This window comes from Leptodactylus fuscus, chromosome 6 (assembly GCF_031893055.1).
Source record: "Leptodactylus fuscus isolate aLepFus1 chromosome 6, aLepFus1.hap2, whole genome shotgun sequence".
NCBI classification, from domain to species: domain Eukaryota; kingdom Metazoa; phylum Chordata; class Amphibia; order Anura; family Leptodactylidae; genus Leptodactylus; species Leptodactylus fuscus.
In genome coordinates, this window is record NC_134270.1 from 19623065 (window position 1) to 19643765 (window position 20701).

The 20701-nt window shown below is 45.4% G+C and overlaps 1 pseudogene; it reads right to left on the minus strand.

The window, feature by feature from the left end:
- Window positions 1-1537: 1537 nt before the first annotated feature.
- Window positions 1538-19344, minus strand: LOC142210352 (uncharacterized; annotated as a pseudogene).
- Window positions 19345-20701: the final 1357 nt, after the last annotated feature.

Here is a 20701-nt window from a genome sequence, read left to right on the forward strand (position 1 = left end):
CGTTGAAATCTCTCGTCATTTTTTCTTTTCCGTCCACATCTAGGGAGGTTAGCCACAGTGCCATGGGCTTTACACTTCTTGATGACACTGCGCACGGTAGACACAGGAACATTCAGGTCTTTGGAGATGGACTTGTAGCCTTGAGATTGCTCATGCTTCCTCACAATTTTGCTTCTCAAGTCCTCAGACAGTTCTTTGGTCTTCTTTCTTTTCCCCATGCTCAATGTGGTCACACAAGGACACAGGACAGAGGTTGAGTCAACTTTAATCCATTTCAACTGGCTGCAAGTGTGATTTAGTTATTGCCACCACCTGTTAGGTGCCTCAGGTAAGTAACAAGTGCTGTTAATTACACAAATTAGAGAAGCATCACATGATTTTTCAAACAGTGCCAATACTTTTGTTCACCCCCTTTTTATGTTTGGTGTGGAATTATATCCAATTTGGCTTTTTGACAATTCTTTTTGTGGTTTTCCATTGAAGACAAATTAAATGAAGATAATAATACCAAAGAATTTGTGATTGCAATCATTTTCTGGAAGACAATGAGTATTATCTGAAAAATTGCAGGGGTGCCAATACTTTTGGCCAACACTGTATAACTCTGCTACTGTGGCTAGATTCAGATCCTTCCATAATATTTTTGTGACTTGGCCATTTCAAGATTTTAATTTTATTGTCCTTTAACTATTCTTTGGTAGAACAACTTGTGTGTTTAGGGTTGTTCTCTTGCTGCATGATCCATTTACTCCTGAGATTCAGCACCTGCTAAAGATGTTCTGATATTTTCTTTTAGAATTTGTTGTTATAATTCAGAATTCATTTTTCCATTAAAGGGGTTGTCCCATAACAAGGATCCTATCTATACTGCTAGTTTATGTGGATTTAAGACTTTTCCTAAATACATTGCTTTATCAAAACTGCTTGTTTGGCCGCTATCTTAATTTATTCACTTCATTCTTTACACTGCGTTTCTATGACCATGGGGGCCAGTGCTGAGCTTATCTGCTCATTTTCCAAGTGACATAACTGCCTGCTCTCAGGGGGGGAGGGAGGGGCTGAGTGCTCGGCAGAAGCTCTGAGCTTTTTATGTCTGACAAGTAACGGAGCTCCTCAGATAGGGGAGGGGGAGGTGAGAGCTCCGGGATTTCTGAACTGAACGCTATCTTCAGCTCTTCCACTTATCAGCCGGTTTAATTGACTTTGGCTGATAAGGGCTGAGATAGGGAGTCCGGTACCTCTGTATGTAATGCAAGCTGACTCAAATCCAGCTCTGCTACATCAGCCTCTACATCAGCTTCATACTGTGGTAATGCATTTACAACCAAGCCCTCATTACTAACTGCAAACATAGCAGAGCAAGTTAAACCCCGCCCACCAATGTCCCGAGAAAACCAGGAAGTGAACAGAGCACAGAGTCTGCAGGTTGGTGAACAAGGATTATGGGAATACAATTTAATGATAACGAGTTGTCTCGGCCCAGATACAGCAAAAACAAAAAAAAAGCCCAAACGTGATACTACCACCACTGGTTTCATGATGGAATGCTTTATTTTAGCCTCATCCATATTCACAACATTGACCAAAAGCCTTCTTATTGATCAACGATTCATGGGGAGGTCTTAAATTTCATCCATTGAATAAACTCTGGAGTAGATTTACCAATAAACAGTCCTAAACCACAGTGTTTGATAAATCCGGTGTATTGTTAAGACTGTCTAGTCTATCACTACACTGCTCAAAATTTCTTGGCACATGAAGTTACAACTTAGAACATGCCCCTTTCCACCATATGCCATGGCCTTTTCCCACACTCAAAATGAGAGAGGCTTCTCCTCTGTGTGAATTCTGAGATGTTTAACAAGATTTGATTTGTCTACAAAATATTTCCCACATTTTGAACATGAATATGGCTTCTCTCCTGTGTGAGTTCTTTCATGTTTAAGAAGTTGACCTTTACTTGGAAAACATGTCCCACATTCGAAACATGAAAATGGCTTCTTCCCCGTGTGAATTCTAAGATGTTTAACAAGATATGCTTTGTCTCTAAAATATTTCCCACATTCTGAACATGAATATGGCTTCTCTCCTGTGTAAGTTCTTTCATGTTTAACAAGTTGACTTTTACTTGTAAAACATTTGCCACATTCCGAACATACAAATGGCTTCTCCCCTGTGTGACTTCTTTCATGTATAACAAGTTGAGCTTTAATTGTAAAACATTTCCCACATTCTGAACATGAAAATAGATTCTCCCCTGTGTGAATTCTCTCATGTCTAACAAGTTGAGCTTTAATTGTAAAACATTTCCCACATTCTGAACATGAAAATGGTTTTTCCCCTGTGTGACTTCTGTAATGTGCAACACAATCTGTTTGCCGCGTAAAACATTTCCCACATTCAGAACATGAATATGGCTTCTCCCCTGTGTGAGTTCTCTGATGTATACGGAGATATGATTTTAGTGTAAAACATTTCCCACATTCTGAGCATGAATGTTTTTTCTCCCTTGTGTGTAGTCTCTGATGATTAAGAAGATGCGATTTTTGGGTAAAACATTTAAAGCATTCTGAACATGAAAACGGCCTCTCCCCTGTGTGAACTTTCTCATGATCATGAAGACTTGATTTCTCAGTAAAACATTTCCCACATTCTGAACATGAATATGGCCTCTCCCTTATGTGAACTTTCTTATGTTTATGAAGCCTTGATTTCAAACTAAAACATTTCCCACATTCTGAACATGGATATGGCTTCTCTCCTGTGTGATTTCTCTGATGCACAATAAGACTTGATTTAAGAGTAAAACATTTCCCACATTCTGAACATGAAAATGGTTTCTCCCCTGTGTGAATTCTCTCATGTGTAACAAATTGTGCTTTGCTTATAAAACATTTCCCACATACTGAACATGAAAATGGTTTTTCCCCTGTGTGACTTCTGTAATGTATAACACAATCTGTTTGCTGCGTAAAACATTTCCCACATTCAGAACATGAATATGGCTTCTCCCCTGTGTGAGTTCTCTGATGTATACGGAGATATGATTTTAGTGTAAAACATTTCCCACATTCAGAACATGAATGTGGCTTCTCCTCTGTGTGAACTTTCTTATGTTTATGAAGACTTGATGTCGAACTAAAACATTTCCCACATTCTGAACATGGATATGGCTTCTCTCCTGTGTGAATTCTCTTATGTTTCACAAGATCTGATCTTTGGTTAAAACATTTCCCACATTCTGAACATGGATATGGCTTCTCTTCTGTGTGATTTCTCTGATGTACAGTAAGACTTGCTTTAGTAGTAAAACATTTCCCACACTCTGAGCATGAAAATGTTTTCTTTCTGGTGCGTCTTCTTTGATGTATATCACTGCTCTGGCTTTTGTTTTGCTCCTTAGTCAGTGATGGATCATAAGATTGGACCTGTGTAGAAGGATCAGATGACAGATCTTTGCTGTGAAGGGCTGAGGGTATATCTGGGATAATGGCTTGTTCTTCATATGTATCTTGTGTGATGTCAACATCATCTGCTTTATAATCTGAAGACATGAGAGGTCCCTCTGAGGTCCTGGTGCAGTCATCTGCCGAGAAGAAAACTGATTTGAATTATTTTTAAAAAAACAATTTCTAGATAATAATTTCCATACAAATTACAAAATATACAACAATGCTTGTGATGCTTAAGAACCAACCAAAGCAGAACTTGGGGTGCTCTCTAAAGGACTTGCATTTTGTCCTTCTAAAGCTCTAGTTAAAATAGAAGTGTGTAGTGACATGGAGAAATACTTCAGGAGACAGCGCCAGAGGGAATATTTTCATGATGACACAGAGGAAACGCAACCTACTCCTGCAGATGGTCTAATCTTGGCAAAAAAGGAGACATCTGATTGGACACCTCCGACTGGACGTAATAACCATCTGGAAATTACATAGAGAGTTTCAGACACATGGTCAAATCCACTATCCTGGACACAGACAAAAGACGGCCGTATAACATCAGTGCCCAGGAGAGGAGAGCCATACAAAATCCCTGAGAAATAACAGACACATCATCATTAAACCAGCAGACAAAGGTGGCGCAATAGTCATGATGAACACATCAGACTAAGTAAAGGAAGCACATAGACAGCTGATTGATACGCACTATTAGCCCAAATTGGATTCAGAACCTAGAGGAATACTCCAGAGAACTAAAAAAGATAATTTCCGGCCTATCTGATGGAGCCAAAAGCCTAAGTGACCTCATACCAGCAAGTCCATGGACAGGGACTTTTTATTTGCTTCCAAAATTGCATAAGCCTGGAATCCAGGGAGACCGATTATTTCATGTGTGGGCATCCTCACTGAGCAAATTTCTAGATGGGTGGAGGGTATTCTTAAACCCTTAGTGAAAGCCAACTACTTTCAGGATACAACAGATCTATTGAATAATCTATTAACCATAGGTCCCCTTCCAGTCGGAACCATCCTGGCCACCATGGATGTAGAACCAGGGCCGGCTCCAGGTTTTTATGGGCCCTTGGGCGACAGAGCCTCAGTGGGCCCTCTTGTAAAGGAGGCGGGGGAGTCGAGACACTGTGCGTCGCAGATGAAGCGAGTGACGTCATGCAGGAGTGTGGCGTCACCAATGCCATACCTCCAAACTTTTAAAGAGTAGAAAGAGGGGCAAAATGTGCTCTGCGCGCCGCTGCAAATTTGGCTCCACCCACTTTTATGTTGATTCCACCCATTCTCATTCATTTATCATGTGCTCCCACACAGTATAATCCTCCTACAGTCACCCGTAAATTATATGTCCCCCCTCCATCTCTCCCCCAGTTTCATATACACCCTTCCTCTGCCCCCAGTTTAATGTCCCCCGTCTCCATCTCTGTCCCGTTTCATCAAGTTCTCCCCTTCATCTGCCCACAGTTTAATGTCCCCCGTCTCTGCCCCAGTGTCATGCTGTTCCACCCCTCCCCTTCATTTGCCCCCCAGTTTCATTGGGCCCCCTCCATCTCTGTCCCCAGTTTCATGCCGTTCTCTCCCCACCCCCTTCATCTTCTCCAGTGTCATGCTGTTCCCCCCCTCCCCTTCATTTGCCCCCCAGTTTCATGGGCCCCCTTCATTATGTTCCACCTTAATATTTAATACAAAACAAACACTTACACTCACCTTCTATCACTCACCTTCCATCGTTCCCCCAACGCTCCTCTCTCCAGTCACATACGCGATTAAAGCAGGAGCTGTGAGTTCAGCTCCTGCTTAGCTGCGGCCGGCTTGCGTGTGTAGGCGCAATGTGATGACGTCATCGCGCCTACACACACAAGCCGGGCCGGAGTTTTAAAGCAGGAGCTGATCTCACAGCTCCTGCTTTAATCGCCTATGTATTCAGCTCATCGGCGGACGGACGCCGATGAGCTGAAATTGTGACAGGCAAGTGCCGGGGGGCTCCCAGAGGCTCTGTGGGCCCCGGCACTTGCCCGACTATGCCGTGCGCTGACGCCGGCCCTGTGTAGAACCCTTGTACTCCAACATCCCACACCAGGATGGTGTAAATGCCTGCCCGGTCTTCATGGAAAAGCAAGGTATGAATGCTGAAGCTGTGGTGAAGCTCACAAAATTCATCCTCACCAATAATTACTTCTCCTTTGGTGACTGCATCTATCTACAGCAGACCAGTACAGCAAAGGGAAGCAAAATGGCACCACAGTACGGTAATCTTTTCATAGCCAAACTTGAGAGCGACTTCCTATCCACCTGCACCACCAGGCCTCTGGCCTACTATCGCTTCATTGACGATATCCTAATCCTTTAGACTTTAGACTGGGTCTGAACAACAGCTGAAAACCTTCCATGAACAATTCAATGAGTTCCATCCCACCATCAACCTGACGCTCAATTACTCCTTCACTGAAATAAACTTTCTGGACACAGTCATCAAGATACAGAGCAACAAAGTTAAACATCGCTGATTGACCACCCAACACACCTAAGATGGGATAGTTTTCATCCCAAACACATAAAGAACTCCATACCAAACAGGAAAACAATCGGGTGCCCCTGGTTGTCACATATAACCCACACCTAGAGATGCTGAGAGGAGTCACACGCAAACTACATCCACTATTGTAAAACGACAACCGTTTAAAATCTACATTTCCAGACCTCCCTCTCCTGTGCTATAGACAGCCACCAAACCTCAGGAATATGGTTGTTAGCAGCTCACTGTCACCTCCAACTACAACATGAACATTTCCATGCGGAAAGAAAAAGTGCAAAACCTGCCCTCACATACTGACCACCGACAAGATAAAGATCCCCAACTCTAATCAGGACTACAAGATCCCAGGTACCTTCGCCTGCGGCACACCTAATGTGGTGTAGTTAATAATATGTACCAAGTGTCCTGCTGGGGGCTTTTATGTAGGAGAGACAGGGCAGAAACTCAGAATGTGGATTAACTCACACCGTTACATGATTACAGAGCAGAGAATGGACCTCCCTGTGCCAAAACACTTCTGCAATCAAACTCATAATATCATCAATGACATGAAGATTTGGGTTTTAAGGGGGAATTTCAAATCTAAGAGAGACAGGAAAATAAGGGAGTATAAACTCATGAACTTAAATCTGTCACATTGATTTATATCCTTCTACAAGAGCTAGACATCACATCCCCAATCAAAGGGACTATAAAACTCAAAGGGCCGTCCTTTGAATTGATAATTTATTTTTTAATTATGTATTTATTTGGTGTGTACTGCTTTCCATCACCTGTCGCCTTTATTCCTGTGTCCTTTTGTGTATAAATATGCATGGCTTCAGAAATTGTCATACAATGCCTGAGGAAGAGCCCTGAGTCGTCTCGAAAGCTTAAAATCTGTCATTATTTTTGTTAGCCAATGTATCAACTACTGAAGACTTTCAATTTTTATATTTCATGTCCACTGGCTAATACGGTACAAAGATTTATATTTCCTTATCATAGACAGGACATCGGGGAGGGGCAGCATGGTCATGTATGATGGCTTTGGAGCAGCTGTAAGGCTGAATTACTACATGAGAAAAATAGGACAAGACTAGAGATGAGCGAACAGTGTTCTATCGAACACATGTTCGATCGGATATCACACTGTTCGCCATGTTCGAATCGAATCGAACACCGCGTGGTAAACTGACTAAAAACTCGATTCCCCTCCCACCTTCCCTGGCGCTTTTTTTGCACCAATAACAGCGCAGGGAAGGTGGGACAGGAACTACGACAACAGGGACATTGAAAAAAAATACTAAAAACCCATTGGCTGCCGAAAACATGTGACCTCTGATTCATAAGATCAGCGCCGCCCAGCTTCGCGTCATTCTGAGCTTTCACTTGGTCACAGACGGAGGTCTCCGTCAATTTAGATAGGGATTAGATTCTGCTAGGCATGGATAGGATAGGAGAGGAGAAGAAAACCAACAGCTCTTTTAAGAGCTACATTGAAGGGAGAATCCAAAAAAAATGATTGTCACAGTGTCTACCCACTAACACTAATGTGGGATTCACAGGCTGCATCAGCGCTACCCAGCTCTCCGCGGTGGGGATAATACTAAGTGGGATACACTGAAAGTGTATTCCCACATACTCTACATATCCTTAATCCACGGTGTACCCCCCGGAACTAACTGGCATACACTGAAATGCGCAGCCCATATACCCTCAATCCACGTTCTAACAGTGTGCCCCCCACCACCACCCCGTAGCTAACTGGTATACACTGAAATGCTCAGCCCATAGGATGTGGATTAAGGGTATATAGGGCATGACAGTGTGCGTGTGGAATATTCACCTGGGTTGTCAGTGTTAATTCCCCAAATAATTTGGGGATACATACACCCTACATCTCAGGCTCTTGCCATATTCACCTGGGTTGTCAGTGTTAAATCCCCAAATTATTTGGGGATACATACATACATTTTAATTCTCAGGCTAATGAAGCTTCACTAAGGTTGTGACAGTGTGTAACCCCCCCCCCCAAAAAACCTTGGCATACATACATTCTAATTGTCGGGCTATAGAAGCTTTAGCCAGGTTGTGACTGTGTGTAACCCCACCAACACTAAGTGGGATATACATTAATTGTCAGACTATGTACGCTAAACCCAGCATTCCACGGTGTGTCCCCACAAAACCTAAGTGGGATACACACCAATTGTCAGACTATGTACGCTCAACCCAAGGGATACAGGTCCAAATTATACATTAGTGTAATTCGTAGAGGGATTGGAGAGGACAGGTCTGTGGTTGGCCAGGTACTCACGCAACATGCGCCTATACTTATCCCTCATGATGACACTAGGCCCCTAACTGGCAGTAGTTTGGGCAGGGAGGGGGGGAAACATTAACGTGTACCAGACCTTGTACAGTGTTCCCCTGGTGGTTGTGCAGCGGATGGAAGTTGTGAGCCTCATGGAGGAAATATCCTCTCTGACGCCCAAGAGGGTTAATGGAAACATTCCCATCATGTTCTGCACCAGTTGCTTGTGCCAATTATTTTTGCAATTTTTTTTTCCTCTCCCCTAATATAACAAAGGAACAGACATTTGACCTATACCGGGGGTCGAGGCTTGCAAAAATCCAGTATTATTTGCTCTCCATGATGTGAAGTTTGTGTTTGTCTCTTGAAAAGCAACCAGACATCAAGTCAGCCATGTGTGCCAGTGTGTTACTTGGCATGACTTTGCTGCCCCCCAACTGTAAGGGTCACTCTCCATTTCCTCCATTTTCCACTCCCCTTCACACCATCTGTGGTCAAGCAATGGGATGCACTGAAGTGCACCCTCAAGCCTCGTGTGGGACAGGGACATCAGATGCCACTCCATCCCCCTCGTCTTCCTCCGCCAACCAACGGTGCGAAGATGAGAGGAGTGTGCTCTGAATGTTTTCTGCCTAGCAGAGGCTACTTCTCACTTACGAAAATGGCCACACTTTGACCAGTATATCAGGCACAATGGTGTAGGTTTCAAAGAACCATTGTACCAACAAGTTGAAAATGTGGGCAACGTCTGGCAAGCTCCAGATCTGCTACCAGGTTCCGGCCATTATCACAGACGCAAAAATGCCCGGCCCCAGGTGTAGCAGGGAAAAACACATTGCCATCTCAGCCAGGGTGGCATCCCTGACCTCGGAGGCACTGTGCTGTCTGTCCCCCAAGCTGATGAGCTTCAGTACGTCCTGCTGACATCTCCCCACGCCGTTACAGCATTTGCCGCTAGTAGCTGGGGTGGAGGTTGCAGCGTAGTAGGCTTTCAGTTAACTCCTGCCATGAATTTTGGGCTGGGAGAGGAGATAGGCCACGCCAGTTTGCACCCCGGGCCCAGATTCCACTACATTCACCCTGCCTGTCATTAAAGATAGGCAGCATCCTTGACCACGGGCGCTTGTCCATGTGTCGGTGGTCAAGTGGACCTTGCAGCAAAGCACAGAGCTCTGGGCCCGACTGATGTTATGGGACACATGCAGGTGCAAGGCAGGGACAGCACACCAAGAGAAGTAGTAACGGCTAGGCCCAGCATAGGGAGGTCATACATAGTTATCCTCATAATATCATCAATATTGACTTAAATGTATAGCTCAACATACTGTATAACACGGAAAAAGCACAAGCCAATAAATTAAATCACAATCACAACATATCTATAAAAATATCAAAAATATTTTATTATATCTGGTAAACAAAATACCATAAAAACAAATAATACAGCAAGTCAGATGGATATAGCCAAAAGAACACAAATAATGACACAAAAGACTAGAAAATATAAGGCATTCAGCTAAATAGTCAAAAAATTATATCTGTCATACTATCAACTACAGGCAGCTAACATATCAAATATCCTGGCAGTGATCCTAGTTACAATAGAAAGGATACTACACTTTGATATTTGATATGTTAGCTGCCTGTAGTTGATAGTATGACAGATATAATTTTTTGACTATTTAGCTGAATGCCTTATATTTTCTAGTCTTTTGTGTCATTATGTGTGTTCTTTTGGCTATATCCATCTGACTTGCTGTATTATTTGTTTTTATGGTATTTTGTTTACCAGATATAATAAAATATCCAGCATAGGGAGGTGCCCCAGCTGCTATCTGGTGATGGAAGACCTGGGTATCCAGAAGCATAAACGCCAACATCTCCAGGGCCAGCAGTTTTTAGATGAGGCCATTAAAGGCTTGGGCATGTGGGTGGCTTGCGCTGTACTTCTGTCTGCAATGAAATGCCTGGGAGATGGGGAGTGGCTGGGAAGAGGCTCATGATGGTGCAGGCCAAAAGGGCGGATGAGGGTGAACTCCCCAATGTGTCAGACAGATGTGTAGGTGTCCTTGCATCATATCCTTGCACCATACTTGGCTGGATTGCACTTTCATTTTGTGCCAAAAAGTGGTCAAGACAGCGATCCATCAGCTAATCCCGTTACACTGTCCATTGACAACTGCAGCACTGAAGTTACCATTTCTTGAAGTGGTCCAACTTCTTTCTCTGCATTTAGCCATGCTCTATGCTAGCTCACTACATTTGGTTGCTCCAGGGTTCTCTCAATACAGATTGCCAAGGGGACTCAGATGTGTTTCTCAGCACTGAGGCCACCTCCTCTGAGATCCCAAAGGAACTTCACAAGAGGTGTGTATTGCAGAAAAAAAGATGAGAAAATAAGTGTAGGCTGCAGAGCACAGAGGGATCAGAGAAGACAGAGCTGGGGTCGGCCAGGTATTCCCACAACATGCGCCTATACTCGTCCCTCCTGGTGACACTAGGCCCCTGAGTGGCGGTAATTTGGCCAGGGGGGGCCATTAACGTGTCCCTCCTGGTGACAGTAGGCCCCTGAGAGGTGGTAATTTGGCCAGGGGGGGCCATTAACGTGTTCCAGACCTAGGAATAAGTCTTGCAACAGGGTAGAGTTTTGCATGCCTTTGCCTCTACCCACCGTTTTTGCTGCTTAGCTTCCCTCCACATCTACACTGCTTTCGCACTTAAACATCACCCCAGTTTATGCCTCTGCTTCTACCCAGCTTTTTTGTTGATTTAGCTTCCTTCCACATCTACACTCCTTTCGCCCCTAGACATGACCCCTGTCTATGTGGGGTCTGTGGCCTCGCCGTCCACCAACTCCTCTTCCAATTGCGCACTGTCCCTTTACTGCAAACCGCACATAACCACAGCTTGCCCTGATGGCAACGGTGTCTCATCATCCTCACTGAGGTCTAGAAACGTCGGTGGCGGGTCTACAACCACAAAATTGGAAGGAAATGGCGGATGCTGCAGTATTTCTAACACCTGTTCCTGGTGCTCAGGCTTGGTCTGTGTTGTACCCTGCACCCTGCTTAACGCAGCTGCCATATCCGGAGTTGTGATGAGCGCATGCTAATGTTTTGTGTCCAGTGCAATGGATGGGATAGGATTTCACATAAGTCTGCTACCCATGGGCACTCATGGTTGAGCAACTGAGGGAGCTGACTTTGACGAACCCGAGGGTTTTGGAGTTGGAACTCCATCAAAGGTCTGTGCTGCTCACACACTCTGCTCAACAGATGATACGTTTAGTTCCAGCGTGTGGAGACGTTGCACAACAGCCGTTGTTCGGGCAGATACAGGCGTTTTAGGACTGGCTAGAGGCTAGCAGCGGCTACTATAGACTTGCGAAACTACCGTATATACTCGAGTATAAGCCGACCCGAATATAAGCCGACCCCCCCCCTAATTTTACCACGAAAAACTGGGAAAACTTATTGACTTGAGTATAAGCCTAGGGGGGAAATGCAGCAGCTACTGGAAAATTTCAAAAATTAAAATGGTCGGAGTTTTTGGGTAGTTGCTGGGTGCTGGGGAAGGGGAGGGGGTGTTTTGGTTGTCTGTCTGCCCCTTCCCTGAGCTTGAGGACTGGGGTTTTTTCTTCCCCCCACTTGGAATTCAGTCTGGCTGAATATAGGGTATCTGCAGTGCTCCTATTAACCCTTTCCCGACGGAACAGGAGCACTGCAGATCCCCTATATTCAGTAGACCGGGCACTTTCAGACACAGGGATACCTAATGTGTGTATGTGTCACAGTAATTTTCTACTTTTGTATGTACTCTAGGGAAAGGAGTGATTTACAACTTTTATGTTTTAATTTTTTTTAAATCTTCTTTTTTTTTTTTCTTTTGCACTATTTTATGGGAGATTCTGTATATTAATATTGTGGCTGGTCATAGACCCCCCTCCTAAAAAAAAAATAATAATAATTTTTTTTTTTGCTGACTCGAGTATAAGCCGAGGGGGGCTTTTTCAGCACAAAAACTGGGCTGAAAAATTCGGCTTATACTCGAGTATATACAGTATCCGCACAAGCGCCGCACTTTCACCAGTAGCTCGTGAACGTTGGGGTACTTTTTTAAAAACCGTTGTAGCACTGATTTTAAAACGTGGCCCAGGCATGGAACATGTTGCAGGCTGCAAAGCTACAGAGCCGATCCCAGGTTCCGGCCATTATCACACATGACAACATGCCTGGGCCCAGGTGCAGTGGCAAAAACTACATTGCCGTGTCATCGAGGATGGCATGACTCACTTTGTAGGCAGTGTGCTGTCTGGCCCCAAAGCTGATGAGCTTCTGCAGGGCCTGCTGACGTCTCCCCACGCCAGTGTTGCAGCGTTTCCAGCTCGCAGCTGGGGTCCAGCAACGGCAGAGGAGGAAGAGGAGGGTGGTGTTTCAGCGCTCCTGCCAGGATTCTTGGGCGAGGAGACAAGGCAATCCAACACAATTTGCGACCCGGTCTCCGCCTCAACTACATTCAACCAGTGTGCCAAGATTGAAAGGTAGCGTCCCTGTCCGCATGCACTTGTCCATGCGTAGGTGGTCAAGTGGAACTTTGTGCAAAGCGCTGAACTTAGGGACCACCTCATGTTTGGGGAAAAGTGCTGGTGAAAGGTGTGGACGGCACAGTGAGGTGGCGCAGTAGCCAGCAGGCCCAACAAGGGCAGAGTGTCCACAAGCCGAAACGCCAACATCTCCTGGGCCAGAAGTTTGAAGAGGAGGCCGTTGAAGCCTTGGGCATGTGGGTGGGTTGCGCTGTACTTTAGCCTGGAATGAAAGGCCTGGGAGATGGGGAGTTGCTGGGAAGAGGCGCTTGATGGTGCAGGCAAAAGGAGAAGTGGCAGGAAAAGGGGAGGATGAGGGTGAACTCCCCAAAGTGTCAGAGTTAGATTTGGAGGTGATCTGGATGGTGATCTGGACTGCAGCACCAGCACTGTCAACAGTGGGAGAGGCAGTGGCCGCAACACCAGACGACGATTATCCTGCGCTTGCTGTCAAAAAGCTGTCCTGTGACTCTGGACATGCCTCTGCCTCTAGCCACCTTTTCCCCAGCTTAGCTTGCCTCCACATCCACACTGCTTTTGCCCCTAGACATCACCCCAGTCCATGCCTCTGCTTGTATCCCCAGTTGTTGCTGCTTAGCTTGCCTCCACATCCACACTGCTTTTGCCCCTAGACATCACCCCAGTCCATGCCTCTGCTTGTATCCCCAGTTTTTGCTGCTTAGCTTGCCTCCACATCCACACTGCTTTTGCCCCTAGACATCACCCCTATCCATGCCTCTGCCTCTAGCCATAACTCTGCCACCCATGGAAACTCATGGTGCAGGAACTGAGGGAGTGACTTTGAGGAACCCTTGGGTTTTGTAGATGGAACTCCATCAAAGGTCTGTGCAGCTCACACACCCTGGTCAAGATATGGTATGTAAGGTTTCAGCATGTGTGGATGACGAACAACAGCCGGTGTTCGGGCAGATGTAGGCCTTGCTGGAGTGTTTTGAGGCTAGCAGCGGCTAGTGTAGACTTGCAACAGGGGGTGGCCAAGCGCCGCACTTTCACCCTTAGCTCCGCTAATTTGGGGTATGATTTTAAAAACTGTTGCACCACTACATTGAACACGTGGGCCAGGCATTGAACGTGTTGGAGGCTGGCAAGCTCCAGAGCCCTCCAACAAGACAAAAAAGCCTGGCCCCAGGGGCAGCGGGGAAAAACAAATTGCCATCTCATCCAGGATGGCATCCCTGACCTCAGATGCAGTGTGCTGTCTGTCCCCCAAGCTGATGAGCTTCAGCACGGCCTGCTGACGTCTCCTCACGCCAGTGTTGCAGCGTTTCCAGCTCGTAGCTGGGGTCAATTTAACGGCGGAGGAGGAGGAGGGTGGTGTTTCAGCACTCCTGCCAGGAATAATGGGCATGGAGAGAAGGCAGGCCGCCACAGTTTGCGACCCGGTCCCAGCCTCAACTACATTCAGCCAGTGTGCCATGATTGAGATGTAGCATCCCTGGCCGCATGCACTTGTCCACGCGTCGGTGGTCAAGTGGAACTTTGTGCAAAGAGCAGAACTTAGGGCCCGCCTGATGTTATGGGACATACGCTGTTGCAAGGCTCAACTCACCCTAAGGGCCAAAAACACTGCTGGTGAATTTTGTTCAGTTCAAAAGGACTCTGTGTTTACATTTGGCTCAGTCGCAGCTCCAGGACATGCCTTTGAAGGCAAGGTTTCCTTTAGTGGCTCCATCTCAGCAGGATGATGATGATGATGAAGCTTGGTTAAATCTGGTGTCGGAAGGGAAAGTGGTTTCTGATCTACATCTAAAGTACTGGAGCATGTTGTTTGGACAATTAACACCTGATCAGAACCCTGTATAGGTAATGTAGAGTCCGATATTAGAGGACCATTACTGCTAGTAGTGGTTGCAGCCAATTCTCCCCCTTTGCAGTCCTCTAAATAAAAGTTACCCCCAGGACTTGATGCCAAAATGTTATCAATTTGACAGTCAAAATGAAGGCCAATGTCTGGGTCCTCAGTCCAATCCACTGCATCAATCCCACACAATGAGAGTGATGGTTCTGGAATCACTGTTTTAGGGGCAAAGAGTTTTAAAGAGGCTAACACTCTGCTGGTGCAAGGCTTTACTCACTCCAAGGGCCAAAAACACTGTATTTTGAAGGCTCTACTCACTCCAAGGCTCACTCCAAACACTGCTGGTGCAAGGCTCTACTCATGCCAAGGGCCTCAATCTCTGCTGGTAGCTCAGCTTAAGGTCCTGTAACTTTGTTTGGAAGGGCTCATGTTAAGGGCCTTAAAAGTGAATTTTGAAAGGTCTTACCACATCACACACACACACACACACACACACACACACACACACACACACACACACACACACAATGACAGTTCAGGGTGGGGACTGAAGGATTTCCCATTGCCTATTCCATCTGTGGTTGTCATGGGGAACGTGATTTAAAGGGGTGGTTGCTAATGTTTGTTGAGCTTAAATTGGGGTTTGTGTCCATCCATTTGGGGAGTAAAGAAGGTTTCCAGGTATTTTCCCACTTTGATAGAGGTTTTTTTGAATGTGGAAAGTGTGTAGTTGTTAGGCTGTGATGTTGGGGTAATAGAGGGTCTTTGGTGTGTTAGATGCCCCCAGACATGCTTCCCCTGCTGTCCCAGTGTCATTCCAGAGGTGTTGGCATCATTTCCTGTGGTGTCATAGTGGACTTGGTGACCCTCCTGAGACGGATTTGGGTTTCCCCCTTAACGAGTATATGTTCCCCATAGACTATAATGGGGTTCGAAACCCGTTTGAACAGTCGAACAGTGAGCGGCTGTTCGAATCGGATTTTGAACCTCCAAAATTTTAGTGTTCGCTCATCTCTAGACAAGACCTTTATACTTTAGACTTAAGCTACATGAAAAACAGCAGTAAATGGCATACTCTGGTATTGTAAATAACCTATTGTGACTGCCAATACTAACATGGGGTCACTGGGGATCTGAAAAAGGCCATGCAAAAGCATTTGTAGCAGAATGACCAGTGGGAGGCACAGCAAGCTGTCACTGACCACTAGGAACTAGGTATGAGTCTAATAGGATTAGGGCTATACCCATAGGGGGTACAGAGGTACCAGGCCACAGACCCTAATGGGGGCCCTAAGGTCCCTCTGCTACATAAAATATACCCTATTCCAAATGGCATAAGATAGGTATGGGACACACGGTAGCTTAGTGGTTAGTAATGTTACTTTGGAGTGCTGGAATCCTATATGGGACACTGACTGATAATGTCTGTAAAGAACTGGTGCTATAAAAGTAAGAGAAATAAAATAAATAAAAATAGGTTGGTGCCCCATTACAGAATTAGTATTAGTGCCCAGGAAGTTCAAGTTACACCTCTGAATGGGAGCGAATGGTTAATAAATTCTAAAATTAGACAAATACTTTTTACTTATTAGTACTGAGAGCAGATGATGAAAATATGTCTTATTCACTACTCACCGGGGCGGTCACCTGTAGGAATGTCCTCCTTACTCTCCTCATCACCCCTCACAGATGTCTCCGGAGCATTAATATTGTTCAGATCTTCACCCGGATACAAAAGCTGTGAAACAAATATTGTAAAAGTCACCAGACGGATGGAGAAGTCACGTGGGATGTTTTATAGGAGAAGAAAAGATCATTACACCGCACAACAATGATTTTGCTACTGAGAAAAAAAAACACGTGACTTATACTAAAATGAGTGCGCGGATTCTAAATATGAACTCGGAATTTGCCTCACACGTCTAGATTTTAAGTTATACATGTAAAGCCTATTCAGCTATAATATTAATGCATTCTATATTGGAAATATTCCAATGGACATGCCCAGACCTGTCCGGCACCAAAACTTAAAGGGGCTCTATCAGCAAAATCATGCTGATAGAGACCCACATATGCGTGAATAGCCTTTATAAAGGCTATTCAGGCACCGTAAAAGTTATATTAAACTACCCCACCGTTTTAAAATAAAACCTTAAAAGAATGTGATAAACTTACCGAACGTGCACGCTGGGCGGGCATTCAGGGTGTGCCGTCTTCTTCATCCACGCCTCCTCTTCCTCCGATGTCCTCGGGTCCCGTCCTCCTCCGGCGCTCGCGAACTGACATTGCTTAAAAAAAAATGGCCTGGGCGCATGCGCAGTAGCCATAGTAGAAGCAGCATGTTACTGCGCATGCGCCCAGGCCATTTTTTTAAGCAATGTCAGTTGGCGAGCGCTGGAGGAGGACGGGACCCGAGGACATCGGAGGAAGAGGAGGCGTGGATGAAGAAGACGGCGGACCCTGAATGCCCGCCCACCATGCACGTTCGGTATAGTTTAATATAACTTTTACGGTTCCTGAATAGCCTTTTTAAAGGCTATTCACACATATGTGGGGCTCGATCAGCATGATTTTGCTGATAGAGCCCCTTTAACACTTTCGTCATTGACACACCAAGTTAGCTGCATACTATGCAATGGAAAGCGATGTCTGTTTCTGTACTGATGTAAATGGTCTTATGGTGGAGTTAGATGGTGCACATGTTCCTGATGAATGGAGGCCAACTGGAAATGATCAAATACTCAGAACATAAATGGAAAGTTTGTGCTGACCTGTTAGTGGTAGCGCTGCTGCTTGGCCTACAGATAGGTTACACAAAGCAGATTTGTATCTTGTGCCTATGGAACAGTCGGGATGACAACAATCATTACAAAATGAGACAGCAGCCTCTCAGAGCCGAGCACACCGGTGGTCAGTACAATGTACAACACAAATCACTGGCCCATCCACTACAAGTTTATCCTCCACCACTTCAAATTAAACTTGGTTTAATGAAAAATTTTGTAATTGCCCTTGATGGTGATGGAAATGGTTTCCAGTATTTGAAGGAGAAGTTTAGCGACTGAAAACTGAGGCTAAAATAAAGGCCGGAATTTTTATTGGCCCCGAAATCAACAAACTAATACATTCAGAACAAATCTCAACTGTCCGGACCTCGCAGTTTGGGATGTATTTGTACTAGTAGTGCAGAACGTGCCCGGGAACAGATGAGCTGAAATTAGGAGACAACAGGCTACGGCATATGGACAACTCGGCTGCCGAATGTCATTGAAAATACATTTCTTACATTCTCATCTTGACTTTTTCTCACCCAATTTGGGACACGTGACAAACATGGAGAGCAGTTCCATAAAGATATTACTACAATGGAGAACAGATACCAAGGCCGCTGAAATCCCAACGTGATGGGGGACTAATGCTGGTTTTTGCAACAATGCCTGAAGCCCCTCTAACAGTCCTGGGCCTTGCTCAAGTAAGACTTTTACACTGAAAAACAAGACTTTTTGAAATTTTGTTATTCCATTACATTTCCATACACTGTTTACTATGAAAACTTTGATGTAGATCAGGAAATTGTTGGAGTAAAACTCGTTCTGTTCGAAATTATTCAAGTGCTTCATTCATTTAGGAATACTTATACAAAATTTCCTAGCGTGTTACAACATTTCTGAATCTGGATTTGGAATCTGCACACTCAATTTAGTATAGGACAAACGGTTTTTGTCCAGTAGCAGAAGAAAAGATTTTATTTTATTTTTTTTTTTGTTGTGTGGTGTTATCATGACCACCAAAAGTGACAGCAGGAGTTATCTGACCAAATAGCTGCAGGTCTCCTGGATAAATCCACCATGTTGTCATCTACCTGGTCATCCTGGAGGACATTTTCTTCCTTACAGGCCTGTGGTAGAAGAGGACTGGGACATCTCTCCGGTGATGTTCTCTTACTGGATGGAACTGGAGGAAACACATACAGGGACTGAATTCATTCTTTCCATACAGATAATGAGAGGCCGTGTGTATTTAGTCATGTCTATTACCTGCTGATGTGAGGGGCTGCTGATCCTCCATCATCACCTCCTTGTACACATCTTTGTGTCCTTCTAAATACTCCCACTCCCCTCCATGGAGAAATAGACAGTGACATCCTGACACCTTATAGGAACCTGACAACACAATGATACAGTCATCACCAGATCCCTTCATAGCGCTCCTGTATAATGTCCCAGCATTCCCAGCAGTGTCACCTCTCCAGTCAGCAGCTCAATCATCTTGTTGGTGAGTTCTAGGATCTTCTGTCTATTGATCTCCTCATGTATCAGGGAGTGAGGTGGAGGCCCCGGGATTGGGCTCAGGGTTCTCCTTTTTCGTTTAGGCACAGGAGCCTGACGGCGCCCACTAGAGGTCTTCTTCACTACTGTGTAATCCTGTTTATGGAGAGACACATTAATAAATATCACTCCATCCATTCCCAGAGTCCCTCACCTCTCCAGTCATATCATCTGTTATTACTATAGATAAGAATGATGTAATGTGACACCATCAGAATCTCTCACCTCTCCAGTAAGCTGGTGCAGGATCTCTAGGGTGAGATTTAATACAATTTCAGCCATCTTGTCTTTATCTCTATTCATATTTGATAGGCCAATTAGGTAAATTCTCTGATATATATCTACTGCTCGGATTTTGTATTGTAGTTACCTGAATGAAAAAAAGATGAACCAATGTAAAATCACTAAAAATACCATTTAGAAATACAATGACAGTGTCTGGCCTTAGCTTTAAAGAGGGCCTTTCATCAGATCGGGCACAGGCAGTTCTATATACTGCTGGAAAGCTGACAGTGCGCTAAATTCAGCGCACTGTCGGCTTTCCTGATCTGTGCCCGGTGTAAAGCACTATCGGTCCCAGTACCGTAGGGCTTTACAGTCAGAAGGGCGTTTCTGACACTTAGTCAGGGACGCCCTTCTGCCCAGCAGCGCCTATCGCGCTGTACTGTGGAGCGGGAAGGAACGCCCCCTTCCTCTGCTCACACAGCTCGTCCATAGACGAGTATTATCAGGAGGGAGGGGGAGTTCCTCCCCAGTCTTAGAGCACAGCGCGATAGGCGCCGCGAGGCAGAAGGGCGTCCCTGGCTAAGTGTCAGAAACGCCCTTCTGACTGTAAAGCGCTACGGTACCGGGACCGATAGCGCTTTACACCGGGCACAGATCGGGAAAGCCGACAGTGCGCTGAATTTAGCGCACTGTCAGCTTTCCAGCAGTATATAGAACTGCCTGTGCCCGATCTGATGAAAGGCCCTCTTTAAAGGGATCCTATCACTCAGACACAATTTTTTCTAGGTACCACATCGGAATAGCCTTAAGAAGGGCTATTCGTCTCCTATCTCCCGGTTTTTCTCGGTATGCAAATGAGTTCTCTTTCAGCACTGGGGGCGTCCCCAATGCTGTGAGAGAACTCTCTCCAGCGCCGCCTCCATCTTCAGCCTCTTCTTCCGGCTGTGGCTTGTAACTTCTAGGCTTCAGGCAGAGCAGACTGCGCATGCCCACAGGCCAGGAGAAAATGGCTACTTGCACAGTATTGTAAGCGGCCATCTTCTTGTGTCCTGTGGACATGCGCATTCTGCTCTGCCCAAGGCCTAGAAGTTACAAGCCACCGCCGGAAGAAGAGACTGAAGAGGACGCTGCTGACGAAGATGGAGGCGTCGCTGGACAGAGTTCTCTCGCAGCATTGGGGATGCCCCCAGTGCTATTTGAGCACTGGGGCCTGCCCCCAGCGCTGCGAGAGAGCTAATTTGCATACCGAGAAAAAACGGGATTGTAGGCGAACGGCGGTGCGGAGAAGACAACGAAAGGTAGGAGACGAATAGCCTTTCTTAAGGCTATTCTGACGTGGTACCTAGAAAAAATTGTGTCTGAGTGATAGGATCCCTTTTACACTCTTTGCCATACTACTATGTCACACCAAGCATATAGTTATCACTCAGCATTGCACTAGGATGGGACAGGAGCTGTGCCCG